Below are 24,711 nucleotides of genomic sequence, written 5' to 3' on the forward strand. Positions count from 1 at the left end.
ATGTACTGTAAGTGAAGTCATTTTTGTTACTGTATAGTTTTAAAAAGAGAAAACATTTTACAGGTAACTTTTATTTTTAAATCTTGTTTTCTTGAAACAAAAAATGACTGCTAAAACACAATGAAGCACCAAAAGTGGCCCATATTAAAATTAATTTGAATAAAAATTGTGCGTAAAATGACACTAAAATGCAGTATTTAAATCTCATACTTAAATAAAAATGAGGGGAATAACTGCAAAAAGGTCCACATTTTGAGAAAATTAACCACCTCTTACACCAGACTAGCTACAGGACTGGAATGTATAGAATTATGTTAAGTATTCAAGTCAAGTCAAGTCAAGTCATCTTTATTTCTATAGCGCCTTTACAATGTAGAATGTGTCAAAGCAGCTTCACATAGAAGATTAAAGTAAATTGAAACAGTGTCAGTTCAGTTTTTAGAGTTTAAGTTCAGTTTAGTTCAGTTCAGTGTGGTTTAATTTTCCCAGCTGAAAGTCCATATGCTGAAGAGCAAATCCATTGATGTGCAGCTCCACAAATCCCAAACCAAGCTAGCCAGTGGCGACAGTGGCGAGGAACAAACTTCACCAATTGACGAAAGTGAAAGAAAAAAAACTAGAGAAAAACCAGGCTCAGTTGGGCACGACCAATTCTCCTATGAGAAACGTCTTGTGCAGAGCTGCAGTCTAGGCATCGGAGGCTGGAAAACGTTGGACGTTCATCGTGGAGAAGCTGCAGGTGGGAGGCTGGTTTACGGGCTGGCCCTTCAGGATCAAGGCGAAGACTCTTCTGTCACTGGGATCTTATATAGGAATCAGTCTCATGCTCTCCACTCCGCCATAACCACCACAGTAGCTGTTAAGGATGCAGCCTGGTCCAGAGTTATGGAAACCTTGGGAATAATTAAAAAAAAGAAGAGACTAACATAAGCTCAGATGCCATTCAAATTATAATGTCTTTTTAAACCCTTTTATTCATTCATTCAATCCTTTTCGGCTTAGTCCCTTTCTTAATGGGTTTTGATCTGTATGCAATGCAATATAATTTTTGATATCAGCTAAATTTAAAAATGTTGTCATACCTCGGTACCTTGGTCATTACATCATCATTATGCATGATCATGGCCAGCAAATTCATCAACAGACCTCAAACGTGTATCAAACGGTTACATTTGGCAGTTTACATGTGTTTGTTGCCTCATTACAAACATGTGAGACACATTTCACACACATTAAACAAACAACAGATACATTTAAATAGAACCTTATGCCTCTTTGGAATGCCACTTAATACATTTATAATCCAAATATCCCGATATTTTGTGTTCTGATGAGCTAGAAACAGGAATGAGTGCCCATTTTGCAGAACTGCTCCTTTCCAGCAGGCATTTATGGTTTCAAAAGATGTCTAATAGATGTCTAACTGTAGTCTTCTTGGCTAAAACAACGCTAAATCTGGGCTGTCAGTGAAAATCTAATAGACGTCTAACAATAGGCCAACACTAGACTTGTCATCAAATAAACATAAATGAATGACTACACATGTGAAGTCTGTCTAATCTGTCTATTTGACGGCTAGTCTATTTTTGGCCTATATATGGATTCATTCATTCATTTTCTTGACAGCTTAGTCCCTTTATTAATCTGGGGTCGCCGCAGCCGAATGAACTACCAAATTATGCCCTTCCAGCTGCAACCCATCTCTGGGAAACATCCACACATACACACACACACTCATACACTACGGACAATTTAGCCTACCCAATTCACCTGTACCACATGTCTTTGGACTATGGGGGAAATCGGAGCACCCGGAAACCCACGCGAACGCAGGGAGAACATGCAAACTCCATAGAGAAACGTTAACAGAGCCAAGGATTGAACCAGCAACCCAGCGACCTTCTTGCTGTGAGGCGAACGTGCTACCCACTGCGCCACTGCGTCGCCCCTATATATAGTTATCTATTAGATTTTCACTGACAGCCCAAGTTTAGCCTTGTTTTAGCCAAGCTGGCTACGTTTAAATGTCTATTAGACATCTATTAAACACAAAATTGTTTGCTGGATTTAGTTTTCCTACCCATAACCTTTTCATAATAAGAGTCCCACATAAATGGAATGTTTAATAAAAGTCTAGATAAACCTACAAATAAGGGGAGGAACAAATCCATCAACAGACCGCACAATTAATTGAGGAATATCTTTTTTCTCTATGCGTACACATATGCAAATGTAATGTTGCACTCTGTAATTCTCTCTAATGCATTCATTAAACAGCTGTCTCTCTCAGAGGCCTGTTTTTCTCCCTCTGCCATTCAGAAATGTTTAGATTATTTTTGATCTGTTGCAAACAAGCGCAGCATAAAAGCCAGGTGGGGGAAAGATAGTGGGAACCATCCCAGCTGGAGAGAGACTCTGTCTGATCAAGACTAACCCACATTCAGCTCTACAAGACAATGCATGGCTTATGATCATATTTGAACACATGCCTGTGCTTTCTGTATAAATTATGTAAAGAAACTATAGCCGCAGTTTCTATTATTAATAGATCTAAAATGTTATGTGCACATATTTAGTTTATAATACATTACTTATTAGATTTTTACATATTACAGTAGCCATTTATTTTGTTTGTTTGATTTTAAGGTCAATTTACACTGCACAGACAAATACCAACAAACAAGCTGGCTGTTGTATTTAGAAATGTTGGGGCAAAATATTGTCATATTCACACTGCTCCAACAATTGCCACGCACAAAAATTAGTGAGTAATTAAATGATGCTTCTCAGAGCTAAAATCCACTTTTATGTTGACGTATGATGTTTGTCAATGTGTGGCCTTTAAACTAGTGTGTAGATTTGTTTGAACATTTTTAATTATTCATTTTAATCTAATTTGTTTATTAGTTTGCTTGATTTAATATATATTTTTAATTGAGTTGTTTTTATTGAAGGCGACACGGTGGCTCAGTGGCTAGCACTGTCGCCTCACAGCAAGAAGGTCTCCGGTTTGAGTTTCGGCTGGGTCAGTTGGCATTTGTGGATTTTCAATAGTGTGGAGTTTTGGCATGTGGGGAGTTTGCATGTTCTCCCTGTGTTGGTGAGAGTTTCCTCCGGGTGCTCTGGTTTTCCCCACAGTCCAAAGACATGTGCTATAGATGACTTGAATGAACTAAATTGGCCGTATTTTTATCCAATTCTGGAAATTAGGTCACCCTAACCCTATTTATTATAATAGTAGTATTAATTAGGCCTGTTATAATTATTAGATTGTCTGTTTTTTTATCTTAAATCAAATCAAAATAATACAAATTTTAATTATTGTAATTGTATTTCTATCTTATTAACATTTTATTTTTACATTTTAAGCTTTTATATATGCATTAAGTTACATATTTTAATTATCCATGTCCAACTAACTAACTAACTAACTAAAAACACTCGTGAGGAGCAGTAATTTTATATGTAGTAACGGCTTAAATTATAGTCACATGACAAAAAATAAGTGGTTTAACCGATTAGCTCATCTTACCCCACTTTTCCTTGCCGTGTGCTTTTCCAAAATGATTGAAGTCAGGGGTATCTCTCACTCTTGCTCTCTGTGCGTGCGTGCGTGCATGCGTGCGGGCGTGCGTGCGTGCGTGCGTGCGTGTGTGTGTGTAAGCGGTGCTTCCCAAACCAGGATGATGCGTACTGGCGTCATTTGCGTCTATGACGTTTCCAGGAGATGAACAGCTGAGTTCAATTTGTAATGAGTCCAAGCCTTTAAAAGCGATTTGTAGTTTCTGGGTCAGGAGGGGTTTTTCTTGGTTTTTGATTGCAGGTGCTGCTGAGCCGCTGGCCAAGGCTATCGTGCCGGGACGTGGGCATGATGTTGTGCGCGAGCGAATGACTGGGAGGGATAGTTGGTAGTGCTGGGGTTTCCCCGGACTAAAGTTTCGGCGGCCGCTGTTGACTTTCCAATCGCTGTATCCCACGTCCGGTAGCGGGTAAGCGGGCCAGCAGCACAGTTATACTGTTGCGGGGTCATTGTGTGTGCATTGCATTTTGTTCGCCGGGAGTTTGAGTGAGTTTGATTGCTCCCGGCGCTTGTACTCTGTCTGTCTGTGTGTGTGTGTGTGTGTGCGCGTGCGTGCGTGTGTGTGTGTGTGTGTGTGTGTGCGTGTGACGGGGGATGAGCGCAGGCTAGCATCACGCTCCGTAAAGGAAAAGTTAAATGACGACGGCTTGATATTTAGCTGGAGTGGTATTGATGGTAGCTTATGATTTGATTGCTGTGTGGAGTCTATTTATGGGTGTTATTTATACCTTTATATTTATGAGATTTACTGTGTGGTGTATTACAACTCTGGGTTGATGTGAAATGATGATGTGTTGCACAATTACGGTTGATACCCCTTGTTAAATGCCTTGTGGTGGTCATTTTAATTGCCTTACCTAATAATTTTTATGCAGTCTGCTAACAATCTTTACATCATGAACTTTTTGTCCTTTTGATTCCCTACCTGCTGCTCCCCTTGTGTGGAATTTTAATCTTTAAGATTATTGTATAAAATAAAAGTGAAATTTAGTATTTAAATGAATTGAGTGTTTGACGTTTACTTGATTATTGTGGCCCAAAATAAATACTGTATTTTGTCCAGCAAAGAACTTGTGTTGTGTGTGAATACTTTATGCCCTTTTTGGGAGGGTTACAACTTGGCGTAGTTTTGGCAGTCTGGACTTTGGGCAATAATCAGGAAAATGTCAACCACACAACAGTTAGACCAGTCACCTTCTACATCTGGTGAGCAGCAGCAGGGGGCTGATAGCTCACCTAATATAGCCCAGAATCAAGCCATGCTTATGTTTCCTTTGATGATGGGGACACCATGGTGTCAAAAATTTAGTGGGGAGAAAACGGCACAGGAGAATAATTTTCAGGATTGGCATAATATGCAAAAATCAATGTTTGATATGTACCCTTTTTCAGAGGCTCAAAAAGTTTCAGCTTTAATAAGTAATTTAGATGGGGAAGCGAAGAGGGAAGTGTTAGCTTTGCCGATAGCAGAGCGTGTAACATCAGGACAGATATTGACATTTTTGAAAAATAATTATGGGGATACAGTCCCTCTTGCAACCCTTCGTTCCCAATTTTTTACTCGTAAACAAAGGACCGATGAGAGTGTGAGACAGTTTGCATTAGTACTTCAGGAATTAAGTAATAGGTTGGAGAGTAGGGGAGATCACACTACTGGAGGCTATGTGTTACGGGATCAGTTTATTTTGGGACTTTTTGATGCCGGACTGCGGAGGGAACTTCAGGGTATGGTAAGAGCATCGTCAGATATTGCTTTTGTTGATATTAAACGAGAAGCCATCCTACAAGCAGATGCGTTTGGAGAGGTAAGGCAAGCAGTAGCTGCAACCGTACAAATGAAACCAACTCTAGATACAACCAAATTGGTAGAGGAAATTAAACAGGAGGTATTTTTGCAGCTGAAAGGAGAAATAGAAGAAATAGTAGCTGGAATGATGAGTGAAGTCCGTGAAGGAGTACAGAATATGTGGCCTAAGAGTGAGGGTGTTAGACCTAGGTATGAGTTGATGGGGGGTCGAAGAAGTTCTGATCAATTCGACCATCAGGGAAGACCTATTTGTCGGCGTTGTAAACAAGTGGGTCATATTGAAAGACGTTGTAGGACTGTAGAAGGACCACAAGGGCCTTTAAACTTATAGAGCCCACTGTACAGGCCCAAACGGTGGGTACATCAAGTAGTGGCCAATTAGAAAAGAAAGATCACCTAATAGGACAATGTCCAGTCGTGCAGGTAGAAATACAAGGAGTTAAAACATCTTGCTTAATTGATACTGGCTCGCAGGTAACCACATTGACTGAAAGTTATTTTAAGAAACATTTCGAGACCGAAGGGCCAATGGTGTATCCACCCATTCAAAAATTTAACCTAGTGGCTGCTAATGGGTTAGTCATCCCGTATATTGGCTACATTGAGGTGGATTTAAATATTTGTGGCAAAGTCATACCAAAAAGGGGCGTGCTTATTGTCAAAGATTCAAACGGATCATCATATCCAGGGTTGATTGGCATGAATGTAATTAAGGAATGTAGAGAATTTTTAATGACAAAAACTGGAGATGATTACCTAGGCTCAGAAAGTGAAGTACAAGTTAAAGTATGGCGCCAGATGTTTTCTGTGTGTGAAGATTTATTACATTTTGCTGACGAGTCGGGGCAGATAAGTTCAATTTACTGGCCCCAGGGAAGGAAAAAAATAATACCACCACAGTCAGAGATGGTGATCGAGGCATGTGCACGGGTTCGGCCTGATAAGAAGGATTATGTGGGTTTGGTAGAACCATGTCCAGATGTATTGCCAGGGCAGTTATTGGTAGCCCGATCGTTGAGTACAGTTTCAAAGGGAAGGGTTATGGTTAGAATTCTTAATCTGTCCCCAGTGGCTGTGATCCTCTCCCAACGCTGCCGGATTGGACAGCTTTCAGATGTGGAGTTGTGTTCTTCTGGCCTGCAAGGAAATGTGGAATTAAGATCATTAGATGATGACACTGTGGAGGTAAGCGTGAGACAAAATAGAGTGCAGGATGACGAACAAGTGCAGATGCCATGGCCTGTTGCTGTACCGTTAGATCCACAGCAGTTTAGTCTAAAACAACAAGAGATGATTTCTGGTTTGCTGGCTAAACATCAGAAGGTTTTCTCAGAGCATGAGGAAGATTATGGATTTACAGATAGAGTCTTGCATGTAATACCAACAGGTGATGCAGCCCCAATTAGAGAACGTTACAATAGGATTCCACCAAAATTGTATCAGGAAGTTAGGGGACTTTTAAATAACATGCTTGAGAATGGTATTATTAGGGAGAGCTATAGCCCCTGGGCAGCACCTGTAGTGCTTGTCAGAAAGAAGGACGGCACCCTTCGTTTCTGCGTAGACTACAGGTGTCTGAATGGTGTTACACATAAAGATTCATATCCTTTGCCTAGAATTGAGGAATCACTAGCCTCATTGAAAAAAATCTACAGTGTTTTCAACTTTAGATTTAGCACATGGGTATTGGCAAGTGGGGGTGCACCCAGCTGACAAAGAGAAGACCGCTTTTGTTACCCCAATGGGGCTATATGAATTTAATCGGATGCCAATGGGGTTATGCAATGCTCCAGGAACTTTTCAAAGGCTGGTTGAAAGCTGTCTTGGGGATCAAAATTTTGAAACTGTGTTGCTTTATCTGGATGATATAATTATTTTCTCCTCCTCTTTTGAGGCTCACATTGACCATCTGGACTTGGTTTTTAGTCGTCTTGGGGATTTTAACCTGAAAGTAAAACCAACTAAGTGTTCTCTGTTTCAGAGCAAAGTGCATTATTTGGGCCATGTGATTTCAGAAGGAGGGGTGTCACCAGACCCAGGGAAGTTGCAAGCCGTGGAGACATGGGCGGCTCCTCAGAACATTACCCAGCTTCGGGCCTTTTTGGGCCTAGTGGGTTATTATAGACGTTTTATAAAAGACTTTGCAAAGATTGCAGCACCACTGAATTCAATGTTATGGGGGACATCGAAACGACAAACTCAACCAGCTGCAGGTAAAGCAGAGCGTTGGGCATGGGGGGAGATGCAAGAAAGCGCCTTCAAGAAATTAAAGGAGAGCCTCCTGCAAGCACCCCTATTAGCATATGCTGATTTCCAGCTGCCATTTGTGCTGTATACGGATGCCTGTCAGACGGGTTTGGGAGCAGTACTTGCTCAGGTTCAAGAAGGGAAGGAGAGAGTAATTGCTTATGCAAGCAGAAGCCTACGCCCTACGGAGAGGAACGATAAAAACTATAGCTCATTTAAATTGGAACTGCTGGCTTTAAAATGGGCTATAGCGGAAAAGTTCAGGGACTATCTTGCTGTGTCTCCCTTTACTGTGTTCACAGATAATAATCCGCTGGCTCACCTGAATACGGCTACGCTGGGGGCAGTGGAGCAACGATGGATGGCCCAATTGGCTGGATTTCAGTTTGATGTGCGCTATAGACCAGGACGGACAAATGGAAACGCTGATGCTCTCTCGAGATGGCCTGGGAAAGAGACAGATGGCCAGTCTATAGAGGATGAAGCAGTGCCATGTGGTGAGCCGGGATATGTACCATCTGAAGTGGTTCATGCTTGTGTCCATGCCTTTGTTCCAGTAGTTAAGGACCAGGAGAAGGAGCCAAGCAAAGAACGAGAGCCACAGTTGACCCAGGAGGAGTGTGTCGGACCTAGTTTGTTGGATGACTGGGTGAGGGCACAGCGGGCGGATCCAGTGCTGTCACGATTGTGGATGTATATGGACAGAGGAAGAGGCCCTGGACCAAGAGAACGAGCAGCAGAGGATCGACCTACTCAAGTGGTGCTGCGACAGTGGGGTCGTCTGGGCACCGATCGAGGATTGTTGTGCCGTGAGGTATGTGATCCAAAGACATTTGACAAACTGAAACAAGTTTTGGTGCCTCAGAGTTTGCAGAACCAAGTCCTAGAATGGGTGCACGATCGTGCTGGACACCTTGGAGTGGAAAAAACTCTCGGCTTGGCCCGTCGCCGTTTCTTTTGGCCGGGGATGACACAAGGAGTGGAGAAGTGGTGTCTTAAATGTGTTCGATGTAATCTGCATAAGACCCCAGCTAATAAAGTGAGTGCCCCGCTTGTATCCATAGATTCAGATTATCCATTACAGATTGTGTCTGTGGACTTCCTGTCACTGGAGCCTGCGCGTAGTGGGAGGTGTAACATTTTAGTTATGATGGACCATTTTACCCGTTATGCTGTGGCAGTGCCAACCATGGATCAAACAGCGGTGACAACTGCAAGGGCGTTATGGGAACATTTCATTCAGCAGTTTGGGGGATTTGATCAGTTGCACTCTGATCAGGGTCCCAATTTTGAGTCTAGAGTCATAAAGGAACTGTGTGGATTATATGACATCAGAAAGTCCCATACAACACCCTATCACCCTGCAGGGAATGGACAATGTGAGCGCTTTAATCGGACATTGTTGAGCATGCTGGGTACATTAAGGGATGACCAGAAGGAAAATTGGGACCAGCATGTAGCAGAGATGGTACAAGCCTACAATAATACCCCCCATCCATCTACAGGGTATGCCCCTTACTTTTTGATGTTTGGACGATATGCTAAGTTGCCCATGGACATTATGTTGGGTCGGGGAGATGGGTTTTCAGGAACAGTTGGCAGCTGGGTGCATCATCACCATAAAAGACTGGTAACTGCCTATAGTCAAGCGAGAAAACAGGTCCAGAAGGCTCAACTTCATCAAAAGAAGGGGTTTGATCGTAGGGTAAGAGGGGAACCTTTGCTAATAGGACAGAGGGTAATGGTTCTTAATAAGAGGGCCAGAGGAAAAGGTAAATTGGAGGATAGGTGGGAGAGGAATACATATGTGGTTATTTCTCAACCTAATCTTGACATACCAGTTTATGTTGTAAAGAAGGAAGGGGGTAATTGTGATGAGAGGGTGTTGCACCGCAATATGTTAAGTCCCTGCAAATTTGAGGTAACCTCACATTCAGAGAATGAAGTAGGGGAGCAAGCTCCTGCTCTTCAGGTTGATCCACTGAACAGTAATTGGTGTATGTATCCTTGGGTCGGGGGCTGTCTAACAGATTTGCCTGCACCTGTAAGGGAAAATGAAAGGACTGTTATGGACAACGCTGAAACAACTGCTCAGACTATACAGAGAGAAGGACTCTCTAGCCCACCTGATGTATCAGTGGAGGGTTTGAGGCGATCTGCACGGGCCACTAAGGGCCTGTTGCCTCAGCGTTACAGAATTTAAGTGGAAATGTGTGGACACATTTTGAGTAGGGGGGGTGGATGTAAGCGGTGCTTCCCAAACCAGGATGATGCGTACTGGCGTCATTTGCGTCTATGACGTTTCCAGGAGATGAACAGCTGAGTTCAATTTGTAATGAGTCCAAGCCTTTAAAAGCGATTTGTAGTTTCTGGGTCAGGAGGGGTTTTTCTTGGTTTTTGATTGCAGGTGCTGCTGAGCCGCTGGCCAAGGCTATCGTGCCGGGACGTGGGCATGATGTTGTGCGCGAGCGAATGACTGGGAGGGATAGTTGGTAGTGCTGGGGTTTCCCCGGACTAAAGTTTCGGCGGCCGCTGTTGACTTTCCAATCGCTGTATCCCACGTCCGGTAGCGGGTAAGCGGGCCAGCAGCACAGTTATACTGTTGCGGGGTCATTGTGTGTGCATTGCATTTTGTTCGCCGGGAGTTTGAGTGAGTTTGATTGCTCCCGGCGCTTGTACTCTGTCTGTCTGTGTGTGTGTGTGTGTGTGCGCGTGCGTGCGTGTGTGTGTGTGTGTGTGTGTGTGCGTGTGACGGGGGATGAGCGCAGGCTAGCATCACGCTCCGTAAAGGAAAAGTTAAATGACGACGGCTTGATATTTAGCTGGAGTGGTATTGATGGTAGCTTATGATTTGATTGCTGTGTGGAGTCTATTTATGGGTGTTATTTATACCTTTATATTTATGAGATTTACTGTGTGGTGTATTACAACTCTGGGTTGATGTGAAATGATGATGTGTTGCACAATTACGGTTGATACCCCTTGTTAAATGCCTTGTGGTGGTCATTTTAATTGCCTTACCTAATAATTTTTATGCAGTCTGCTAACAATCTTTACATCATGAACTTTTTGTCCTTTTGATTCCCTACCTGCTGCTCCCCTTGTGTGGAATTTTAATCTTTAAGATTATTGTATAAAATAAAAGTGAAATTTAGTATTTAAATGAATTGAGTGTTTGACGTTTACTTGATTATTGTGGCCCAAAATAAATACTGTATTTTGTCCAGCAAAGAACTTGTGTTGTGTGTGAATACTTTATGCCCTTTTTGGGAGGGTTACATGTGTGTGTGTGTGTGTGTGTGTGTGTGTACGTGTTTTGGAAGCTAACAGCACCATCTAGTGTTTTTTCTTGATCCAACGAGTATGAAACTCAGTAGGCATACCCACTACCTTTACTTGCTATGCTACACTTTGTGTCTCACATATGAATTAAAATATAGATACATTCATTTATAGCATATAATTAGTCTAAGCAGCTATTTTAGCTTGCAATTCTTATTTGCCCACACAGACAGAAAAAAAGATTTGTATCTATGCCACTGTCTGAAATAGCCTATTCAACATCTAAATAACAACACTGCTGAATTTTTAATCACTATTTTTGTAAGTTAAATTAAGTGATTTTATTGTAATTTTAGTCACATATACAGTGAAATGAAACAATGTTCCTTGGGACCAAGGAGTAGTGAACAGAAAATTAACTAACCTAAAAACAAAAAGTGAATGTAAACAACATTTATTTAATTTGTTTAAATGTAGTGTGTTGAACTTTTGTTAGTTTAATATTTTTTGTGTTACATCTGTAAAGATTGTAGGGTAACAGTCATACACTGAAAATTTGCTGTTTGTTTAAACTGTTTATGAGCTGAAACGACACAAATGTTTTTTTGTTTTTTTTTTTTTGTGGGGGGGCATAGGGCAACGTAATTGTTTTTGTGCAATTTACTTAAATTTGTACAAACAAAGTTAACTTAATTTCTTCATGTGGTTACACTTACCCAGAATTTTTATAGTGTCCTACATCCTCCCTTAATATGGAATTTCAAGATCCCTCTTTTTCCCCGTTTTTTTTTTTTTTTTTAATTAAAGAATTGTCTTAGACAATAAAGGGGTTTGTTAGTACTTTTATACCATTACCACATTTATTTTACAAAATAATTTTTTACCAATTATCAGGAAATTACAACCCAGGCTGGACATTAAATGAACAAATCCAGAGGGTAAGAGTTTTGATTACTACAGAGAATTCTTTAAATTTGATAGGAAAGTTTGATTTAGAATGACAAAGGAATCATTCATTCATTCATTCATTTACTTTTCGGCTTAGCCTCTTTATTAATCTGGGTCCCCACAGCGGACGGAACCACCAACTTATCCAGCATATGTTTTAAGCAGCGGATGCCCTTCTTGCTGCAACCCATCACTGGGAAACAACCATACACACTCATTCACACACATACACTACGCTCAATTTAGCTTACCCAATACACCTGTGCCGCATGTCTTTGGACTGTGGGGGAAATCAGAGCACCCAGAGGAATCCCACGAGCACACAGGGAGAACATGCAAACTCCACACAGAAATGCCAACTGACCCAGCCAAAGCTCGAACCAGTGACTCTTCTGCTGTGTAGCCCGAAAAAGGAATCTTAAGAATACATTTTCAAAGATTAACTAAATAAATCTTATCTTCAGTGCATGGGTTAAATATATAAACCCATGCTCCAACAACAACAACAACAACAACAACAACAACAACAACAACAACAACATTTAGTTCAAATGACATAAGTAATCTTACAGGGATAGTTCACCCAAAATTAAAATTTACTGTATTATTTACTCACCTTCATGAGGTTTCAAACCTTCATCAGTTGAAGAAAACAAAAAACTATTTTTGAGAAAGCTGAAATCCTTTAAACATTGACTTTCAGTGCGGGAAAGATTAAAATGATGTAAATGAATGGCTACGAGTTTACAGCTTTCCTCTAAATATATATTTTTTTCTGTTTAAAAGAATAAGAAAGAAAGTCAAAAAGGTTGCAGACAAGTGACAGGGGAGTAAACAATGACAGGATTTTCATTTTTGGGTAAACTATTTCTTTAACACTAACAATGCAGCGCACCAACAAACACAGAAGTGAATAGGGGGTAGTGCAAATACAGTGCTGAGCATATATAAGTACACCCCTCACAAATCTAAGTTTTAAATTCATATTTTTAATAGGAAACTATACAATATTATACCCTCCTGAGACCCAAAGAAATTTTTTTATTTTATTTTTTGTGATTTATTTTTTCTGTGATACATCATTGGGTTAAATTCTATAATTTAGAGTTTTTACATTTTGTTTTTATTTTTAATTTTACAGCATGTCCACTGTAGTAGACCACAGGACCATTTTAGTTCGTTATATGGCTGTAAAGGGATATTAATCCAATATTAATGTAACAAAAACAAAATAAAAGTCAGAAGTCAGAATTATTAGCCCCCCTTTGATTTTTTCTTTTTTTAATATTTCCCAAATGATGTTTACCAGAGCAAGGAAATTTTCACAGCATGTCTGATAATATTTTTTTCTTCTAGAGAAAGTCTTATTTGTTTTAATTCGACTAGAATAAAAGCAGTTATTATTTTTTTAAACACCATTTTCAGGTCAAAATTATTAGCCCCTTTAAGCTATATATTTTTTTCGATAGTCTACAGAACAAACCATCGTCATACAATAACCTAGTTACCCTAACCTGCCTTGTTAACCTGATAAAACGTAAGCCTTTAAATGTCACTTTAAGCTGTATAGAAGTGTCTTGAAAAATATCTAGTAAAATATTATTTACTGTCATCATGACAAAGATAAAATAAATCAGTTATTAGAAATGAGTTATTAAAACTATTATGTTTAGAAATGTGTTGAAAAAAATCTGCTCTCCGTTAAACAAAAATTGGAATAAATAAATAAATAAACAGGGCGGGCTAATAATTCAGGGGGGCTTATAATTCTGACTACAACTGTATATATAAAACAGCTAATTTAAAATATAGAATTGGAATGAGGTATTGCTAATACTCTAAGCACAATTTAAATGTTCTCTCTCTAATCCATATTTATACTGTAATATTTTTAAGAAACAAATAATACTCATTGTTCCAAAACAATAATGCACCAGGAGTTCTGTTGCAAGTTTAACAGTGACTACTTTCAAATATCCAGTTCAAGAAATGTCCATACTGCAAAAAAAAAAAAAAAAACTTCCACAACTCCATCAAAGTGACCTCCAGAACAGCGTTTTGAACCCGTCATCCTTGTATCACATTCCTCAGAGTGTTTTTCCGAAGCAGTTCAGCCAGAAGAAATGACTTAATGATTGAATGCTGCCTCCTTGCAGAGGCAGGAACCTCAGGCTGCCATTTAAAGCCCATTGATTTGCACAAGAGAACAAGCCAGATTTGTTTACTGAATGAACACAGCTTTTTAAAATTGGGATGGCAGTGTTGAGAGTTTGTCCTGAATGTTTATTGTCACTGTTAAAGAAATAAACTGTCTTTGTGTTCAAGAAGCCCGAAAGTTGCCTGCAATTTATCTTCAATTTTGAGCAAAAGAAAAAAGTACTTGTAATCCTTAACCTCTTTGCATATATTTGTGCTAGCTAATGAGGCAAACTAGGTTAATGAGGCTCGTCTTTAAATTAGTGATGCAAATCGCAGATTGACCCATAAACGCCGTGTGTGTGAGCTTATGGCTTCTAACAGTATAGCATTGGAAGTATCTGAGACGTTCCCTCCGGTGCTGTCACTGATATTTACTGTCCATTATTGATGATGTCATTTAAATATGCAGCAGGACAAAAGAGGCTACAAAGTGTCAGAAGACGAGTGTGTCATTATTGTTTCATTACAAAGTTTGCAAAGTCTAGACTTAAAGAAAGTTGACTTAAAGAAAGATCTGTAAGAAGCTGATTTAATTTTATTGCGCAGTTAAATCAATATGACGATAGCCACTCTTAATAAGCTTCCCTGAAAATAGTAGGCATAAATCCTCCCTGTACTGTGTTTGTTCTTCTAAACTAATTTCAGAGGATGAAATGAGCTGGTTAAGATGAAAGTAATCTTGAGAGAGTCTAAAGGCGTCACATTTCAGCAATGGAGACCCTCATTGTTTCCTGTATATAGAGTCAATAATGCAACAGTCCTGTTTGTAAGAATGAAGTTTTTTGAATAGAGTGCAGTCTAATCTATGATTGGCCAAATGAGCGGTTTAAAATTGGAAAAATAATATTACATATGGTTTTTGTTTAGCAAGCTTGTGTTATTGATTAAATGGTACAATAAACATTTAAATCTAATGACATATTTATATATTAAAATAAATGCTGTTTTTTAATCTATTCTTCAAACACTCCTGAAAGCAGATTTATGGTGGTCAGAAGAGAGAAAGATTTCACTTCCTCAACCTCAGACAGCACACGTAAGTCTACAAGACATATTTTATAGAGCAGTTGTCTGTAAAACATCTAATGTGTATATTAAGATCTCATAAACATCTTTAAAGTGTGTATTAGAAACATTTTAAGTTGTCTATTTATCATATAATGGTTCATATTGCATATGAGCAAATATTCTACTCTTCAAAAATATGTTTGCTTAAAATGAGCTGAAACAACAAAGTTCTTGAGTGTGTTTTCACAGTTTTATGTTTAATCAGGAGGCCGCGACACGGAGCCAACACAATATCACAGCAATTCGTAACTTTTTGATTTAGTGGCTAATTCGAATTAATTCGTACGATCTAATTCGTACAATTTTGTACGACTTGCTCATCCCCCAATGACGTTTGGGTTTAGGGGTGGGGTTAGGTGCCACGCCTCCTTTTTAAAAATCGTACAATTTCGTACGACTGAACTCGTACGAATTTGTACAAATTAGCCACTAAACTGGCAAAACATAAAATACGTTTTCTCGTGAGATCAGGCTGGTGGCTCAGTGGCTGGCACTGTCACCTCACAGCAAAAAGGTTGCTGGTTCTAGTCTCGGCTGGGTCAGTTGGCATTTCTGTGTGGAGTTTGCATGTTCTCCCGTGTTTGTGTGGGTTTCCTTCGGGGTGCTCCGCAGTCTAAAGATGTGCTGTATAGGTGAATTGGGTAAGCTAAATTGGTTGTAGTGTATGAATGTGTGTAAATGAGTGTATGTGAGTGTATGTGGGTGTTTCCCAGTACTGGGTTGTGGCTGGAAGGGCATCCTACGGTGGCAGAGAGAGCTTAACGTGCTGCAATTTCAATACAAAAAATGACAGCAAATTAAGAAAAGATCTTCATCGGTTTGACATATGTGCTGCATGCTCCTACAATGGAAACAAATTAATAAAACGCGCTGCATTTTCTCACAGAGTAAACAATTCACGAAACATCTGCATTTTCTCATTACACTTGCAAATTAAACGGAGCACAATGGAAATGTTTCAAGGGGACCCAAAAATGTGACAGACGTCGATGTGCCGTGATCATTGCTGTTTTTCAATTCCAAGAACGCAGAGAACGAACACATCCGGGAAGTTTCATGTATCCTCTGTTCTTGTGGTCTTGAGAATTTGAACTAAACTTTGGCAGCTGATGATGATGCTACATGAGAACACAAGGATGCAAGATCGCTGAAGAATGTATATTGAGAAACAGCCTACGGCTGCATGCGAAACCACATCCTTCCATACTATAGTACGCTAAAATAAGTAATTTGAAATTCAGTATGCGAGAAGTACCCGGATGACTTATTACTTCTCCCGAGATTCTGAAGTGCGCATCTCATGCACGCTGCACTATCCCATGATGCCCCGTGAGAAAATTCATAATTGCGAGCGAAGAAAGCAACTGACGCAGGTAGGTCACGTGACCATGACAAAATGGTGGATGTAGTACGTTCGAATTCCATTCATAATGCTCACATTCATAGGCTGTGTCCGAAACTGCCTAATACTCAGTAGGTACTGCATTTGAATTTAACGTACTACTCAGCCATTAGAAAAGTACGTTCTATACAGTATAAATGTGAGAAGTATGAATGGAATTTGGATGTACTACATCTGTCATTGGTACTTCTCACATGCTGTTTTTAGAATTCTATGAATTCGGACATACTTCTCAACTTGCATACTGATTTTAGCGTACTATATAGTATGGAAGTATGAGGTTTTGGATGCAGCCATACTGTATAGAATGTACTTTTCTAACAACCAAGTAGTACATTTAAACTCAAATGCAGTACCTACTAGCAGTACCTACCTACTATTTTCGGACGCAGTCTATTGCTCAGTGAAATTATAGGTGATCTTTGAAAGGTGAGTTTTTTGTTTGTTTATTTTGACATCCTGATTCCTTTGTCTTTTGTATTTTATTAGTCTAAATAACCATAACCTAAATAGCCGGTATGTCATGTTTTAGGGTCCAATTGAAACAAGGCCATTATGTTCCAAGCTACTTGAAAGTGTTGTGAGAAAATGCAGAGTGTTTCCGTTAAATGTTTGCGCTGTGAGAAAATTATGCATGTTTTATTAATTGTTTGTGTTGTGAGAAAATACAGTGTGTTTTTTAAAAATGTGTTTGCGTTGTGAGGATTTGCAGAACGTGTGCTGTCAAACGGATGAAGATCTTTTCTTAATTTGCTGGTATTTTCTGTAATTCCACGTGTTTCCTTAAATTGCAGCACATTAAGCTCTCGGCCACCATAGTATCCGCTGCTTAAAATATATGCTAGAATAGTTGGTAGTTCATTCCACCGTGGTGACTAAGTCACTGAGTCAGAGTAACTGAATGAATGTATTTTCAATCAGCTTATAATTTAAGTTAACTTAATTAATTTGCGCTGGGACAATATGAGGGGATTGTGTAGAACCCCGCATTTTTCAGTGTAAAAAAAAAAGATCCAGTCGTAAATTAAATTAATTAATTAAAAATGAATCTATTTATGTGACTCAATCGAGACAATTTTTTCCCTAAATTTTTTAGACCCAAATACAAAATAATATGTGTTTATTGCATCTAACACCGTGAGAAAACTCTTGTCTGGAGCCATGAATATTCATTCATTCATTTTCTTCTCATCTTAGTCCATCGATTAACATGGGGCTGCCACAGAGGAATGAACCACCAACTAATCGAGCATATGTTTTAGCCAACACAATCTCACAGGAATAGGTAACTTTTTGATTTAGTGGCTAATTCGTATGAATTCGTACGATCTAATTCTTACAATTTAGTACCACTTGCTCATCCCCCAATGACGGTTGGTTTTGAGGTGGGGTTAGGTGCCACGCCTTCTTTTTAAAATCGTACAATTTCGTACGACTGAACTTGTACAAATTCGTACAAATTAGCCACTAAACTGGCAAAACGTAAAATACTTACTTTTTCTCGTAGGATCAGGCTGGTTTTAGGCAGTGGATGCCCTTCCAGCTGCAACCCATCACTGGGAAACACACACTCATTCACACACACAAACGCACACACACACACATACACTACGGACAATTTAGCTCACCCAATTCACTTATACCGCATGTCTTTGGACTGTGGGGGAAATCAGAGAACATGGAGGAAACCCACGCAAACACAGGGAGAACATGCAAACTCCACACAGAAATGCGTCACTGCGCCATTGCGTCACCAGCCATAAATATGTTTCTATTTAATTATTTTGTGATTTTCAAAGTTTTAAGATCTTTTGAAGACTCATTATAAGCACCCGTTTCAGATAAAAATCTTCTTTAATCCTCTACTAAAGCACAAACATCACCTACATCTCAGGATACCCCAAGGGTGAATATAATCAACAATTCATTTTAATACAATATAAAAAATGATCAAATCTTTATAGAAAGTCCCCAAAAATACATGAAACCCAATTTGCTAGTGTGTGTGTGTGTGCCAGTGAGTGTGAATGTTTGGGTTAGTGTGTCTCAGTCTGTGAGCATGGATGTGTGATCTAACAGTAGCTGACAGGGAGGTTGGAGGGCACTCTCTAGGGTCCTCAGGCTGAAGCACTCTAGACCGCATACAGCAGAACTGCTCTCTGTCCCACCGAGATAACAATTAGCACACATACGCACACACACCCCGTAATGCAAAACCCAGAGCGCCCAAGTGTGTTAAACAACCTGCGTTAAATGTGTACGATGTGCTTGTCCTTGATGCATGTTGCTTAGCGTCCGTAGAATATTGTTCGAATATTGAGGTGTATTTCAAACTGCGCCTCCACCCATGTGGGCATGCGCCTATAAATGCCGCCCGCTGGTGAACTGGTGGCTGGATCTGTTAGCCCTTTTACATTTAACATGAGGCCAGTCTGCCTCTTCCTGACTTATTCATCTAGTTAGGAGCTCACTAGCTCTAACGTGAATGGACAGCTGTGCGTCTGGTGAAGACCTCTCCATCTCCCCTCGGTCTCGGAGGAATCCGGCCCAGAATTCACAGCTTCCGGCCCACGCACATTTCACAACATGATCCGCTGGCTTTAGCAAGTGTAAGTGTGCTTGTGAAGATCTGCCCATTTAAATGGCGTCCTACTGCATTCATTAAAGAGCAAAAAGAGGAGGGTGTTTTTAAAGTTCTGAAGGAAGTGAAAGGAAGGTGTGTGTGTGTGTGTGTGTGGAACCAAGGTCAAAGGGTGGTTGAGAGAGATCGATGCCATGATTGCTGGTGTGTGAGATGGATATTCACCAGTGACCCTCTGTCCCCAGACGTCTCATGCTAGGAAGTCGTCCGTCCCCTGAGACACTTAGACTGTCTGTACTGTGAGCATGACATGCTTTCCCCAATCGCTCGGTGTGTGTGCTCACATTTGTATTGTAGTCAAAGAAGCTGAAAGGCATCACAGTGAAAATAAAGTTTAGTTTAGTTTATTTAAAAACAGCCAAAGTCCTGTGCAGAGGACATTAAGAACAGATAATACCAAAAAAGAGATCATTAAAACAAAGGTATAACATCCATTCATTTTACCTTCAGCTTAGTCTCATTATTTTCATTGGTCACCACAACCGAATGAACTGCCAACTATTCCAACAAATGTTTTACTCAATGGATACCCTTCCAGCCATAACTAGGTATTGGGAAACACCCATACACACATTCACACTCACTCTCATACATTACGGCCAATTTAGTTCATCCAATTAACCTAGAGTGCATGTCTTTGGACTGTGGGAGAAACCGGAGCACCCTGAGGAACGCCCAAGCTGGGACTTGACCAAAACATAAGGAATACAGATGTGTTTTTATAGAGAGAGAAAATGAAACATTTCAGCCTTTCAGAGTCCATTCAAAACATATTTCGGTTATTTTGGTCTTCAGTCAACTATTAATAATTTTTTAGCTGAAACTATGGTCGTTATACTGCAACAGTAACAGACTTAACCAATAAGCAAGGTAAGCAGCTGCTTAGGACTCCAGGGAATGAAGCTGCGGTCACACTGGACTTTTCTCCCCCTAGATTTCCATTCATACGCATGCAATACGGAAACACAAGCTCATGCGACAAGTTTCGCAGTTCGCTGCATTGCACAGTTCAAGCTTGGTGAATTCTGACCTGCGAAATCGCATCATTTGACTGCGCGAGACCAATCGAGGATCAAAACATGACCTCCCTGGATAAAAAATTTAAAATATGGACCAATCACTCGCTTTTTAAAAAAAAGTTTAATCATCTTGTTTAATCCCGCCCCTTTTCACAGTTCTGCACTACAGAATTTTGCAACTCTATTGTGACTGCAGCTTTAGGGGGTCCCGTTTAATGCCAAGAATTCTATGTTAATCATATATCTTTTTTATAAAATTTTCTATAACATATTGTAAAATCTGTCTATAACCAATACGATTTTTTTATTATTACTTTTTTTCAAAACTGGGAGCCCTCAGGAATATTGAAATGTTCCTTCTGTACTGCACATGCAAATATTAAAATCTAATCACAAATATAGTTAGTTTGGTAACTTGTTTTTTATTTTATTTGTGAATTTATTGTATTTAATTTAGATTTTAAAATTGTGCATATTTACAAACAAACAAATCTAGAGAAAGAGAGTGTTTTGAGTTTTAATGGGACCCCATACTTGGAAAAGCTTAGAGCCCCCAAATCACTAAGTCCGCCCCTGCACTATAATGTGCATTTGTGGAATGTATTTTTTATATAGTGAATTTATTATGCATGTTTTACACCCAAAGCACTTTATAATTGTATTAAGAAGTCTTTTCACACCCCTATTTAAAAATTATGGGTTGTTGTACCAAAATGTGGGTGCAATATGGACAAAACCACCCACTGGGTTACAAAGTGCAATTTAAATTTCATTCATTCATTTTCCTTAGCCTTAGTCTCTTTATTCATCAGGGGTTGCCATAGCAGAATGAACCATCAAATTATCCAGCATACGTTTTACACAGCGGATGCCCTTCCAGTTGCAACCCAGTACTGGGAAACATCCATAAACCCTCATATTCATTCACACACATACACTACAGCCTATTTAGTTTATTCAATTCACTTATACCGTATGTCTTTGGACTGCGGGGGAAACCGGAGCACCTGGAGGAAACCCACTCTAACATAGGGAGAACATGCAAACTCCACACAAAAATGCAACCCAGGCTCATTGTGGAAACGTAGCCCCGCAGACGTTTATAGAGACAGCAAAATACGTCCCGGAAGGTACGTATTTGTGTAGTTTTTTTTTTACTGAATCCGCAAAAAGCCACTGTGTGCGCTTTTTCGCATCTCGAACGCCTCTTGCGAGCGCACGCTGTTCGCGCCTGTGCTGTTTTCGCATAAAAAGCCGCTGGAGGCCGCTGTCAAGCAACTGTTTGTCTGAATGAGTGACCGACTGAATGTTTGAATGGGCGGCCAACCCAGCTACCCTCCTCCTTCTCCTTCTTCCCTAAACCCAAGTGACGATTTACAAAAGCCATCCAGAAACAGAAAAGCCCTCGTCCGATTTTGAGTGTGTTTTCGGATTTCACCGCATTCTCGCCCCGTTACGAAATCTTTTTTGGAGACTTTATTTTTTGGATTCTGTTTTTTGGCTTACCTGATTTCTGGAACCACTCTTCCCTGGACTCGAACCTAGTCGTAACAAACTGGTTGCGGTGGGAAAGCCCAAAGAGGAGCGCAAAGAGGAGCGGCCTCACACCGCTCCGTAACGTTCGCTTGAAAAAGCGAAATGCAGCCATCCGTACCTCCAGCCACGTAAATTGTGGTCTCCAGAAACGTCTGCAGGCTCCGTTTTCAGAATTAGCTTGGGTTGCAAAAATGCCAGGTGACCCAGCCGGGGCTTGAACCAGCAACCTTCTTGCTGTGAGGCGACAACAATATAACAATGGTCCATGATAATATTTAAAGTCTAATGAAGTGGACCAAACGGTATGTGCAAGAACCTTAATATTATTTACAACATGTTTAATCCACAACCTTAGGAAATGTTCATGAGTGAGTTCATAAAATCCCAGAGCACAAGATTTTTGTTGTGTTGAAGAAGAAAAGGCTGCTGGAGACAAACTGAAGAATTTGCTGAAGGTACAAACGGATAAGTAATTTACAGTACAATCCATAAAGTAGACAAGACTAAGAAGTAAGTGAGTATTGTATACTTTTATGTTGGTGTTAATGAGCATGTTTAGCGGGAAGGGGGCTACCAGTGCCTCAAAAAAGGTAAGTAACTTTCAGTAAGTTTAGGAGGGTGGTTGAGTTGAGGTGAAACAGACTGAAGACCCAAATGCCAAGACAGAAGCCCTTCACAAAATAACAGACAGGACAGAGCTGACAGTATTGCTTTAGACTATTATAGCGGAGTTAAGAGAACTGGAGGCCACCAAGTCGGAGTTGGAAGAGTTGGAGACCTCCATGGCAGAGCTGAAGACCACCATGGTAGAGCTGGAGGCCACCAACATGAAGCCAGAGACCCCCACAGTGAAGCAAGTGGAGCTGAATGCCACCACAGTGGAGTTAATGGAACTGGAGGCCAAGGTGGGGTCAGAGCGGAAGACCTTGCAATGCTGGTGACCACAGCAGAGGGCTTTCACAGAGCACTCTGTTGAAAATTACATTATGTCTCTTTGACTTTTATTGAATTAAATGTCATCACTAATTTATCCCATGTATTATTCAATAGCAAAGGGAACACATACACACATGCTTCTTGTTATATTCCCTTTTCAAAATTTTGTAAAACAACCCAGCATGCACAGGACAGGACGTCAGATTGATGTTGTACCACAATGTCGTGCAGTTTGTTTGGAAATGAAAATTAGGTTGACGTCAGAACCCAACATCAGGCTGACCTCAATGTCCAACGTCCAACCTAAAATCAACCAAATAATAACGTCTGATGATGATAAAGCTTGACGCAGTTTGGACGTTACCAATATGACGTCAATCACATGTTGGATTTTGGTGGCCATACATGACATATAATTGTCAGTATTTGACAGCTTTATGACTTTGATTTAAGATGTTGGATTTTGGTCACTTTCCAACACAACATAAATTCAACCAAATATCAAAGTCATTTGCCGTCATTATTGGATATCAAAATAACATTGTCTTTAGACACTGGCTAGACATTAAATTTTTGGTTAACTGATGTCACAACCTAAATGTAACCTAAAATTAAAGGGGTGGTCCAGAGTGTATTTGTAGGCTTGGTTGTGTTCATAAAATGCAAAGCAATGTGTACTCATGCTTCATTTAGTTATTTTTTCATATATCTTACTTCAATTATATACAGCTACTCAGCTAACATGAAAACGATTCTCATATTTCCTAGTTCCTCTAAAAGGCCTGGTCTCAAGAGGCTCTGATTGGTCAGCTAACATTCTGTGCTGTGATTTGCGGAAGGTTTGAGCCTGAATCAGACAGACAATTAAAAGGACACAGCTTAATCTCATGCCTGCTCTCTGAAATAATATCTGACTAGTGTCTTTCACATATATTCGGGTTATAAGCATGTGTAAGTAATATAAAACTTTAACAAATCTTTTACGAGTTGGCTATTTGCGATGTACAGAAAGCAGGGAAAGTGGCCGCATAGAGAGACACTGCATCGCTGGGGAAGATTTTAAGTGTTTACAAGGGTTTGACAGATAAATATAAATTTGTAGCTAAGTTGTTAGCGGTGCCAAACAGCATTTCCTATTGTTTACATCCTTGTTTACGTCCTTTCTATACATCATACAGTTATTGCTAGACACTGTGTATGTAATAGACCAATTTTAACAAATAAAATACAGGTTGTGGTTCACATCCACAGCTTTTGCTATCATGGTTGGAGCTGCTCCTTTTTTGAGGAGTTTTTAGCCAAATCCAACACTGAACTAGGAGAGATTTTGGAAGTCGTCCTTTGTCAAATGCTAGAGCTATATGTTTTTAGAATTGTCTGGAACATCATTAAAATTAAACTGTAAGCACTATTCTTTTTGTGTTGTGTCCTTTGGAAGCCCAAATACAAAAACAGAACAAGTTAACTGGAAATAGCAGCATTTGGATGCATTTTAGCGTTTTTCTGCTATAACATTACAGCGCCTCTGGAGTGAATGCACTGAACCTGATGCATTTGTGATCTCACCAACTCAAATGTAATTTTTGTATTCCCCAAATTCCGTTCGCTGTTGGCTTTATTAAGCTAACTCTGTAATGTCTCCTTTGAGCGTATTACATTCAGAGATGTTGTTTATGTTCACAAAGCTACATAACACATGAACTAAAGTTAAAAATTTTATATTGTAGTGGACCACCCCTTTAACGTCTTATGAAGTTGTGTGCCTGCTGGGAATAAACACTAAAACATTCATTCATTCATTTTCTTTTCAGTTTAGTTACTTTATTAATCCGGGGTCACCACAGTGGAATGAACCGCCAACTTATCCAACTCGTTTTTATGCAGCGGATACCCATCCAGCCGCAACCCATCTATGGGACACATCCACACACACTCATTGACCACGAACAATTTAGCCTACCCAACTCTTTGGACTGTGGGGGAAACCAGAGCACCCGGAGGAAACCCACACAAATGCAGGGAGAATATGCCATCTCCACATAAAAA

General features: G+C 40.0%; 1 long non-coding RNA gene across 1 annotated transcript; it reads right to left on the minus strand.

Annotated features, from left to right (window-relative positions):
- Positions 1–335: 335 nt before the first annotated feature.
- LOC141377142 (uncharacterized) lies at positions 336–19,483 on the minus strand. The gene is made up of 2 exons (XR_012389180.1): positions 19,340–19,483; positions 336–893 (listed from the first exon to the last, which is right to left on the minus strand). It is a non-coding gene; the product is annotated as an uncharacterized lncRNA (long non-coding RNA).
- Positions 19,484–24,711: the final 5,228 nt, after the last annotated feature.

The sequence above is a fragment of the Danio rerio genome, chromosome 13, assembly GCF_049306965.1.
Source record: "Danio rerio strain Tuebingen ecotype United States chromosome 13, GRCz12tu, whole genome shotgun sequence".
Lineage (NCBI taxonomy): Eukaryota > Metazoa > Chordata > Actinopteri > Cypriniformes > Danionidae > Danio > Danio rerio.